This window comes from Ascaphus truei, chromosome 17 (assembly GCF_040206685.1).
Source record: "Ascaphus truei isolate aAscTru1 chromosome 17, aAscTru1.hap1, whole genome shotgun sequence".
Taxonomy (NCBI): domain Eukaryota; kingdom Metazoa; phylum Chordata; class Amphibia; order Anura; family Ascaphidae; genus Ascaphus; species Ascaphus truei.
Window position 1 is genome coordinate 1,686,282 of NC_134499.1, and position 10,847 is coordinate 1,697,128.

Here is a 10,847-nt window from a genome sequence, read left to right on the forward strand (position 1 = left end):
CTCCTCTCCTTGCTGTCTCTCTCTCCCTGTCTCCTCTCCTTGCTGTCTCTCTCTCTGTCTCTGTCTCCTCTCCTTGCTGTCTCTGTCTCTGTCTCTGTCTCCTCTCCTTGCTGTCTCTCTCTCTGTCTCCTCTCCTTGCGTTCTCTCTCTGCCTCCTCCTCTCCTTGTTTTGTCTCTGTCTCCAGCTGTCCTTGCTTAGCAGCCCTGTAATCGCTGAACCTTTGTGCAGAAACATATTCTCTCTCTCTCTCTTTTTATATTATATATATATATATATATATATATATATATATATATATATATATATATATATATATATTAAGAGGAGCGGTGCTTTGTAGGTGAGCACAGGTGTCTTGGATTTCACTGTGGTGTATGGGCAGCCAAGGTAGACTTGCATAATGGGGCAGCAGAGTTTTGGGAGATTGTTCTGCGAGGAAGGGACGTGTATTAGCAATATTGCGTAGGTGGAAATTACCTGATCTGGAGAAGTACTGGATGAGAGGGAGGAGTCAAGAATCACACCTGGGGTATCTGGGTTACGGTGGAGTCATCAATTGCAAGTGATAAATCCGGTATAGCTACAGAGTTAGGAGGGAAAATAAGTTCAGAATTTTACATGTTACGTTTAAAGAAGCAGTCCTGGCGACACACATGTACGTTATGTGAAAAAGAAAGTACACTCTCTTTGAATTTTATGGTTTTACATATCAGGACATAATAACAATCTGTTCCTTAGCAGGTCTTAAAACTAAATATAACCTCAGATGAACAACACATGACATATTACACCGTGTCATGATTTATTTAACAAAAATAAAGCCAAAATGGAGAAGCCATTTGGGAAAAACTAAGTATACCTTATGATTCAATCGCTTGTAGAACCACCTTTAGCAGCAATAACTTGAAGTAATCGTTTTCTGTATGACTTTATCAGTCTCTCATATCGTTGTGGAGGAATTTTGGCCCACTCTTCTTTACAACGTTGCTTCAGTTCATTGAGGTTTGTGGGCATTTGTTTATGCACAGCTCTCTTAAGGTCCAGCCACAATCGGGTTGAGGTCTGGACTTTGACTGAGCCATTGCAACACCTTGATTCTTTTCTTTTTCAACCATTCTGTTGTAGATTTGCTGGTGTGCTTGGGATCATTGTCCTGTTGCATGACCCAATTTCGGCCAAGCTTTAGCTATCGGACCGATGGCCTCACATTTGACTCTAGAATACTTTGGTATACAGAGGAGTTCATGGTCGACTCAATGACTGCAAGGTTCCCAGGTCCTCTGGCTGCAAAACAAGCCTAAATCATCACCGCGCTTGACAGTTGGTATGAGGTGTTTGTGCTGATATGTTGTGTTTGGTTTTCGCCAAACGCGGCGCTGTGCATTATGGCTAAACATCTCCACTTTGGTCTCATCTGTCCATAGAACATTGTTCCAGAAGTCTTGTGGTTTGTTCAGATGCATCTTTGCCAACCTAAGCCGTGCTGCCATGTTCTTTTTAGAGAGAGAGGCTTTCTTGTGGCAACCCTTCCAAACAAACCATACTTGGTTCAGTCTTTTTCTAATTGTACTGTCATGAACTTTAACATTTAACATGCTAACTGAGGCCTGTAGAGTCTGAGATGTAACTCTTGTTTTTTTTTTTGCAATTTCTCTGAGCATTGCATGGTCTGACCTTGGGGTGAATTTGCTGGGACGTCCACTCCTGGGAAGATTGGCAATTGTCTTGAATGTTTTCCACTTTTGAATAATCTTTCTCACTGTAGAATGATGGACTTTAAATTGTTTGGAAATGGCCTTATAACCCTTTCCAGATTGATGGGCAGCAACAATTGCTTCTCTAAGATCATTACTGATGTCTTTCCTCCTTGGCATTGTGTTAACACACACCTGCATGCTCCAGACCAGCAAACTGCTAAAACTTCGGCTTTTATAGAGGTGGTCACACTTGCTGATGATCAATTAATCAAGGGCATTTGATTAGCAGCACCTGTCTGCTACTTAGCATCTTAATTCCTATGGAAGCAGTAAGGGATGTTTTTCACACATAGCTTCTCCATTTTGGCTTTATTTTTGTTAAATAAATCATGACACGGTGTAATATGTCATGTGTTGTTGTTCATCTGAGGTTGTATTTACCCAATTTTAAGACCTGCTAAGGAACAGATGATTATTATTATCTCCTGAAAAACCATAGAATTCAAAGAGGGTGTACTTTCTTTTTCACACAACTGTACGTGTGTATGTATGTATATGTATATTTTTGTTTACACAGCGTCCACAGCTGTACTCAGCACTTTACAAAAGACAACATACAGTACATTATAATAATACAATAAACGCAACAAACAAAATCAGACAATAGGAAAGGAAATCCCTGCCCCAGAGAGCTTACAATCTAAGTGGTATGTTGGGAGAGTCACAGAGACAGTAGGTGAGGGAATAAGTGCTGTAGATGGCAGTGCTTGGGCACAATGGTTGGTAGGAGTGACTGTGGGTGTGGGACAGTGGCCAGGAGGGAGAAAAGGCTCAGGTTAACTTCTTAAGTGCTGGGAGAGTGGGGGAGGGGAAGAGATGGAAAGAGTGGGGGCAGAGCGGATAACCCAGAACAGAAAAGGACTGATGGGCAGAGGGAAAGAAGGGAGAGTGCAAAAGTGACCAAGAGAGAGGAAGGAAAGGGTCAAATCAGCAGGGGGTAAACCCCTTCAGTGCTGGAGGGGAAAGATAGACGGGGCGAGAGGAGAAAAGACGCCCGTTAAATGACATGGCACGGAGAACGCACGGGAGGGAAAAGGAAGACAGGAACGGCACAGGTTAACCCATTCAGGGCCAAGAAATAAGCAGATAGGAGCCAAGGACATAATTTGGCCAATCAGAATATTAGGGAGCGGAGAACTGGCACGGGTTAAACATGGTGTCGCGCTGGTCCCGTCCGCCCTTCAGTCTCTGGTTCCTCATAATCGTATCAAACGGCCGATCAAACAAAGGCCCCATTTACAGGAGCTCTGGAGAACATGACCCCGGAAAAGCCAGGGCTTTTCCTGCAGATTTGCACACAAAGCTGCGGCTCCACGGATGAAATGTCACATCCCCGATGTGATTAAGAGATTCCGCTGCGGGATGACGACCTGATTAGCTAATTAACCCTCAACGCAGCCTCTGCCTTGTATCCGACCGACGATTTAACCCCACTCGGTGCCACGGCCGGCTCTCTCTGGGGTTATGCCTCCTTACTCTGTGCCACGGCCGTGTCTCTCTCTGTGGTTATCCTTCCCCACTCGGTGCCACGGCCGTGTCTCACTCTGGGGTTAACCCTCCCCACTCGGTGCCATGGCCGGCTCTTTCTGGGGTTATCCCTCCCCACTCGTGCCACGGCCGTGTCTCTCTCTGGGGTTATCCCTCCCCACTCGTGCCACGGCCGTGTCTCTCTCTGGGGTTATCCCTCCCCACTCGGTGCCACGGCCGTGTCTCTCTCTGGGGTTAACCCTCCCCACTCGGTGCCACGGCCGTGTCTCTCTCTGTGGTTATCCCTCCCCACTCGGTGCCACGGCCGTGTCTCACTCTGGGGTTAACCCTCCCCACTCGGTGCCACAGTCGGCTCTCTGGGGTTACCCGTCACTGGCAGGCTACGGCAACACACATTATAACTAGTTTTCGTGTTTGTTTTTGTTAATAAAAAGGATATTAAACGTGGGGGGGGGGGGGAGGGGAGGGGAGGAAGTGTCCCTGTGTCCACCGCTGATGTCATTTACGGTACAGTAAGTTCATAAGGTGTTACAGATATCAAAGTCATCTTTAACTGGCCTGGACGGAGACACAACATAACGAAATGATCCAGTGGGATACACCACTGCGAAAAATAACTCAGTTTCCAATATCGTAAATTATAGCGTGTTCAGAAAAATCACTCCGTTTTCATGACAATTTGAGCCTTTATAGGTCTGTCACACGAGATTATTACATTTAAGAATTATTGATCATCTAATAAATATTCTTCGGAGTTGGTGATGGCGTGATGACCTCATCACGTGCATAATTACAACATGATGAGTAGCGCAGAAGATAAGCGCGTTATAAAGAGCTGAAGACACCGCAAGAATTAGGGTCCAAAATGCAAGGACTGAAAAAATGAACTCGTAAAAGGGCGTAACGTTCAGGAGTGGGAGCAGCTGGATCAGCGCGTTATTGATAATGCAATCAGACATTGGCGTTCTCGTCTTTTGGCGCGCGTTTCAGCAGGAGGACATTGTGAACATACTTTTTTTTTAACTCAAACTTTATAGTAATCTTAGTGTTTCAGATCAGTTTACCACGCTGCCTAGGTGTCACATTTGACTCCTCCCTTACATTCCCCTCTCATATTCATTGTCACGTACGGCACCCTGTGGGCACGCGACCTGCATACGGGACAGGGGTTAATACTCCGCTCGCAAGCTGCCCCACTCTTCACCTTCGCAAAGGTCCCTCAGATGAGTAACCTCTCCCCTAAATCCGTCCCCAATATACCACCTGTCATTAACAGCACATACTGTAAGTGAGCACATACAGTAACTTAGATATGCAACCAGGGTTAATACACATGGCCACTCTAGCCAACTCACTTTTCTCCTCCGCAAAGGTACCTCCAATGAGTTAAAAGTAACCCCTTAATCAATTGAATCATATCTATATGCTTCCACCACCCAAGAAATTCAAGTAAGATGTAAAATTAATATTTGCCAGGGCCCCGGGTCTCTGTTTGATAGAAAAACTATGCACTTTAACACACAAAAATCCGTTGTAGCAAAATGTGTCCAAAAATGTAAATACTCCCTCCAGAGCGTGCAATCAGTTCATTCAGAACCCAAAGCATTACTTATTAAATGTTTTAATATATATAAAAATACAGTAATACAGTGCTTAGAAAAGGGATTACAAGAACATACAATTACAGTAAATGCAGAAGTTTCTAAAAAAAAAAAAAAAAAAAAAAAAGATAAACGTAAACAGAAAACCCTATACATTACCATGCCATAGATTTTCTCCCAGAGAGCTCACTGGTGCAGGAATATGAGATATCACGTGTTAAACACATAAGCCCACCCCGTGTCGTAAATCGGCGGTGAGATTGACACTTTTACGACAGAGTAAAAAAACTTTACCAACTGGCGTTTTAAAACTTTGCCTCAGTAGATACACACTCATAATTTCCTTTCTGTAATACTTACACATATGTGAACTAAATTAATACATTCAGGCGCTCATGGCGGACGCGACAAGACTAAGGCTGCTGCCACGCTGGTGCTGACAGCGCTCATGCTTGGAGAGCGGTGATGTCACCAGCTCTCCAAGCATGAGCAACGAGTGTCCGTGCTATTTCACAAGCACGCGCGGGGGCCGTTGCAGGCAAGCTGAGCACAGTTCAAAATCAGTTTTTTTTGTTTATTTAAGCATCAAGTGTGGGCGAGCGTGTGTACCCGCGCATGAGTGCGCACCGCGTGAGCGGTGCCGTCTACATTTAAATTGCTAGAAGTAACCTCGCCAAGCACCGTGCGGTCGGCGCGGTCAGCGGCAGCGTGGCCGCAGCCTTAACATGACTGTCTTATCCTTGAACCTGAGCGACAAATTAATATCTGTCCCCTAGTACCTGTTAAACATACAGTGTGTGATGTCAGAACATGCCATTCTGTGACACGATTACAGATTTGTAACTCTTATTATGCAGAGGAAATGACATCACATGATATTCTTATTTTTTTTAAAATCTTTTTATTCGTTTTTGAATAATATGAAACAATATAAATACAATAATTAAACATACATACAGTAGTAGAATAATGTATATGTATCAATATATACATCATATATTGGAGCTTACTCTGTGGGTCACTTTTCTCTGGAATGTACCAGCGATTATTCACAAACTTTGATGCCGACAGACTAGTATCTGATTAGAGTGTATGACCCCACGTGTCACTTTTAGTGGGCTATCCTTGACAACTCCCCCCCCCCCCCCAATCCCCCAATCCCCCAAATAAGTTCTCTTTGAAGACAAGGACAAACTTGGAAAAAGTCCTGGCCTGTTACAAACCCAACATATGGTATTTTTAAAATAAAACTCCAATCCCATTAACCCCTAAAGCACCAGATGGATTAAAATACATAGGGGGTTATGCACTAAGCAGTGATAAGTGCTTTTAAGTGAGATAAAAAGCCATTATAGCACTATATTGCACTGTTATCACTGCTTTGTGAATCTCACAACAGGCAGTATCACGCTATAAAGGCATGTATCTCACTTAAAAGCACTTATCACTGCTTTGTGCTTAGCACCCAGAAAACCCACTTATCACTGCTTAGTGCATAACCCCCATAATATCTCATGTTATCATAACATTAACCACGTAGCTAAATCCTGTAATTTTTTCCCCTCCATAACATTGCAAAGATACGCTTTTTTCCTCTGTCGCTCTACTGCTAAAACGCGGACACAGACCATCATTCTCTCCTGTCTCGACTATTGGAACCCTTTACTATCCAGCCTTTTTACCTCTCACCTGTCTCCCCTACGATGTATCTGTCACGGGAGACCAGGCATTTACACCTTTAATACTGGGATCATAACACTGAGCAAAAAACGTTGGTAAAATAAATTGTCATTTATTCACTTAAATAGGCTAAGCATCCTATATCTGTTTCAGACTCTACCAGTGCCACTGAGACTGAAAGATATAGTCTCGCTGCAATCTGAAATCCACAAATTTATTTGGGGGGGGAAAGAAAGCAAGAGTTAGGAAATGGACCCTTAGGAAGCAAACAGTAGAGGGGGGCTGGCGGTACCTTGTCTGTTATCATATTATAAAGCGGTGCAATTATGCCAAATTTCCCAATGGCAGACGGACCCAGCATTGAAAAGATGGGCGGCATTAGAGAAAGAGGTTTGCTCCCCATTGGAGTTAAAAAAAACTAATTTGGACCCCAAAAATAGCTCGGAAAGCTTCACAATTGCCGTTATCCTCAATGGCCAACTCGCTATCAATTTGGGAGAGTTCCAAATTTAGATGTGCTCTAACCAAGAGAAATTCCTTGATGACCCCTATTTGGGGCAATCCAGAGTTTGCTCCAGGTATGCATGGATTGGAAACAATCTGGAAACAAAAAGGTCTGATTAGACTCAGAGATCTGGAAGGGAACAATAAGATTAAAACTTTCGAGCAAATTAAAGCAGACAAAAATATCCCTCAATCAGAATTCTTTAGGTACCTCCAGATCAGAGCATTTTATAATAACTCTTCCCAACATCCCCCATTGACTAATTTCAAAAAGCTCTGTCTTATAGGGACTAGCACCTGGGGAATTATATCGCAAATTTATAGAGAGGTGATCGGTTCCAGTCTTAAGGTATCACAAAAGTTAGAATAGATGACACAATGGGAAACAGACCTGGGAGAGACAATTGACGCAGAAGAATGGTCAAAGATCGTTACGGCCGTAGCCAAGAGCTCGATGTGCACGACATTAAAAGAGTACGCATATAAGGTCCTAATGAGATGGTATCTCACCCCACTCAAATTATCAAAAATTCTGGCAGGGTACTCCCCATTGTGTCCTAGACAATGTGGAGAAAGCGCAGATTTGTTGCATATGTTGTTGTCTTGTCCTCGGATAACTCCAGTATGGGAGAAGATTAGAGACTGGCAATAGAGGATTTTGGACCTCACAATTCCACTAGACCCATGGCTTTTTTTACTGAATAGACCAAGGCCGAGTCTAGCCAAAGCAGAACTTAAACCAGTTGCTCATTTCGCAACGGCAACGAGGTGCGAGATTGCAGCATTATGGAAACAGAATAGAATTCCATCAATTCCCACGATCAGGAACAGAATTTGGTTCGTATGCCAGATGGAAAAGCTGACAAGTTTGGTCAAAGACACTGGCGAAAATTATCTAAAAGTCTGGACGCCCTGGTTGGCCCAGACAGGCATCCCAGGGTTAGAGAAAACATCAAACTGGCTTTAATAGAGGTAAATGCATTCTCCTTTGATAGTCAGGCCGGAGTGAGGGTTGCAAAGGAGGTGGCAGCAGCCACGGGGGTATAGCAGAAGAGGAGTCTAGACTAGCCCTGAAGGCAACCATGAGTCAGGGCTGGGTAAGCCCAGTGGCAGCACGGAGCTAGGTCTGGGGAGCGGACCAACCCCTAACCCCCTTTACACTCTCCTCCACACCCCCTTTTCCCAATTATTATTTTTTATTCTGGATACATTTACTTTTTCCTTAATGAAATAAAAAAAGAACATGTTCAATATTGGTATGCAGATGTACTGTAACAATGGATGTATGTACTGTACTTGTTTTACATTGAAAAACCAATAAAATCAAAGTTATAAAAAAAAAATAGGCTAAGCACAATGAAACACAAAATACATGAGAAAGACACACTTACTGGGGTCTGGGGCAAAGAATTAACTTTTCCTGGTTGACCGGGACTTGGTCCCAAATGTGCATGAAGTTCCTGACGTCACTGCTCTCTTTCCTCCGGAGACGCTGAAATCCCTTGACGCTGTTGTTCTGGTGCTTAGAATCTCTCCTCCGGATTGGCTGAGGGTTTCTTATAGTATTTCAGAGTTCATTCATGAAATACTACAACCAATCCGAGCGTGGGAATATTCTTACCAGGCAATCAGAGCGCTGCCAGTCTAGTGAAGCCAGGCAAGTGTGGATTCAGAATCTGACAAGGGCATGCGCCAACTTGGCACCTCTGCCACTTGTCAGGCAGAAGCCACCCACTTCTCAAAGTCTGGGTTGGGGCAAATGGTGGTCCAATGACTTCCATTCACCCCAGGACGTGAGTACTAGAGCCCAACTCTGGTACCCAAATGGCTTTCACACTTGGAAACCACTGAGGCTTTCCTCTCTGGACTTGAGCAGATTTGATGGCACCAAGCTTGGTAGCCAAAAGGTCTGTGGGAACCTTGGACCTAGAAGTCCCAGCTCATATTACTGTGCACAAGCATATGCACACTTTAAACATACTGTTTAATAAAATATATATTTATCCCTTTCTAAGTCTTATGGTTATGGGGAATGGAATAAGAATCTTGCACTTTTATTCCTAATAGCCTAATAGCCATATTCTCCACACACTATACCGGACTTAGATTTTAAAACTCCTTGCAACCTTATGTATGGTTGGAGTACCCCCAGGACCTCCATACTGGATTCTGGGTGACATGGGCATTAACTGGGCAGCCCCCCTTATACAAGTGACCCCTTAACCGTTCTAGGGATACCCCACATCCCTATGCCCAATTTACCTTTCTGGTCTGTGCTGAAGCAGGGAATCCTAGCGGTGAGTTGCGCAAGCATTTAAGAGGAGATTTTGCCGTCACAATGTGTCTCAATGTATCCGAGAATCCGTCCTGATTCCCGGGTACATTTTTGGGGTATCCAGCAACTCTGGAACCCGGCTAGCTACTGTAGACACATTCTGACAAGACTTTCTCCGTAAAACCTCCCTTGAAACTCATAGCCCGGCGATCTCTGCTTGCTGGCACTCCTGGAAAAGGTAAAAACACAAACATTATTTATTGTTAATGCACTCTGTAAAAATGTGCGACAATCACTGGGCTCAAAAGCAGACATTTCCAAACCCCAATACATGGATCAGAGGTAACCAGGCGGGCTTAACCTTCACTGTTGAGCCTGGTTACCTCCTCACCGTCACAATATCCTAAACACTTCTGCCAGAATCACTCTGCTGTCTCCTAAACCTGTCTCAGCGCCTCTCCTGCTGAAATCCCTCTCCTGGCTTCCTATCAAATCCCGTACCACACACAATTCTACTCCTCACTTTTAAGGCTTTACACTCATCTGCCCCTCCTTACATCTCACACTAATATCTCACTATACACCCTCTGCCCCTCCTTGCATCTCATCCTAATATCTCACTATACACCCTCTGCCCCTCCTTACATCTCACCCTAATATCTCACTATACACCCTCTGCCCCTCCTTGCATCTCATCCTAATATCTCACTATACACCCTCTGCCCCTCCTTACATCTCACCCTAATATCTCACTATACACCCTCTGCCCCTCCTTGCATCTCACCCTAATATCTCACTATACACCCTCTGCCCCTCCTTACATCTCATCCTAATATCTCACTATACACCCTCTGCCCCTCCTTACATCTCATCCTAATATCTCACTATACACCCTCTGCCCCTCCTTACATCTCATCCTAATATCTCACTATACACCCTCTGCCCCTCCTTACATCTCATCCTAATAATATCTCACTATACCCTCCTCACATCTCATCCTAATATCTCACTATACCCTCCTCTGCCCCTCCTTACATCTCATCCTAATATCTCACTATACACCCTCTGCCCCTCCTTGCATCTCACACTAATATCTCACTATACACACTCTGCCCCTCCTTGCATCTCACACTAATATCTCACTATACACCCCTCTGCCCCTCTTACATCTCACCCTAATATCTCACTATACACCCCTCTGCCCCTCCTTGCATCTCACACGAATATCTCACTATACACCCCTCTGCCCCTCCTTGCATCTCACACGAATATCTCACTATACACCCCTCTGCCCCTCTTACATCTCACTATACACCCCTCTGGAGGGGGAGGGGGAGGGGGAGGGAGGGGGGGAGGGAGGGAGGGGGGGAGGGAGGAGGGGAGGGAGGGAGGGGGGGAGGGAGGGAGGGGGGGAGGGAGGGGGGGAGGGAGGAGGGGAGGGAGGGAGGGGGGGAGGAGGGGGGAGGGAGGGAGGGGGGGAGGGAGGGGGGGAGGGAGGGGGAGAGAGAGAGAGAGAGAGAGAGAGAGAATGCAGTGTGTGT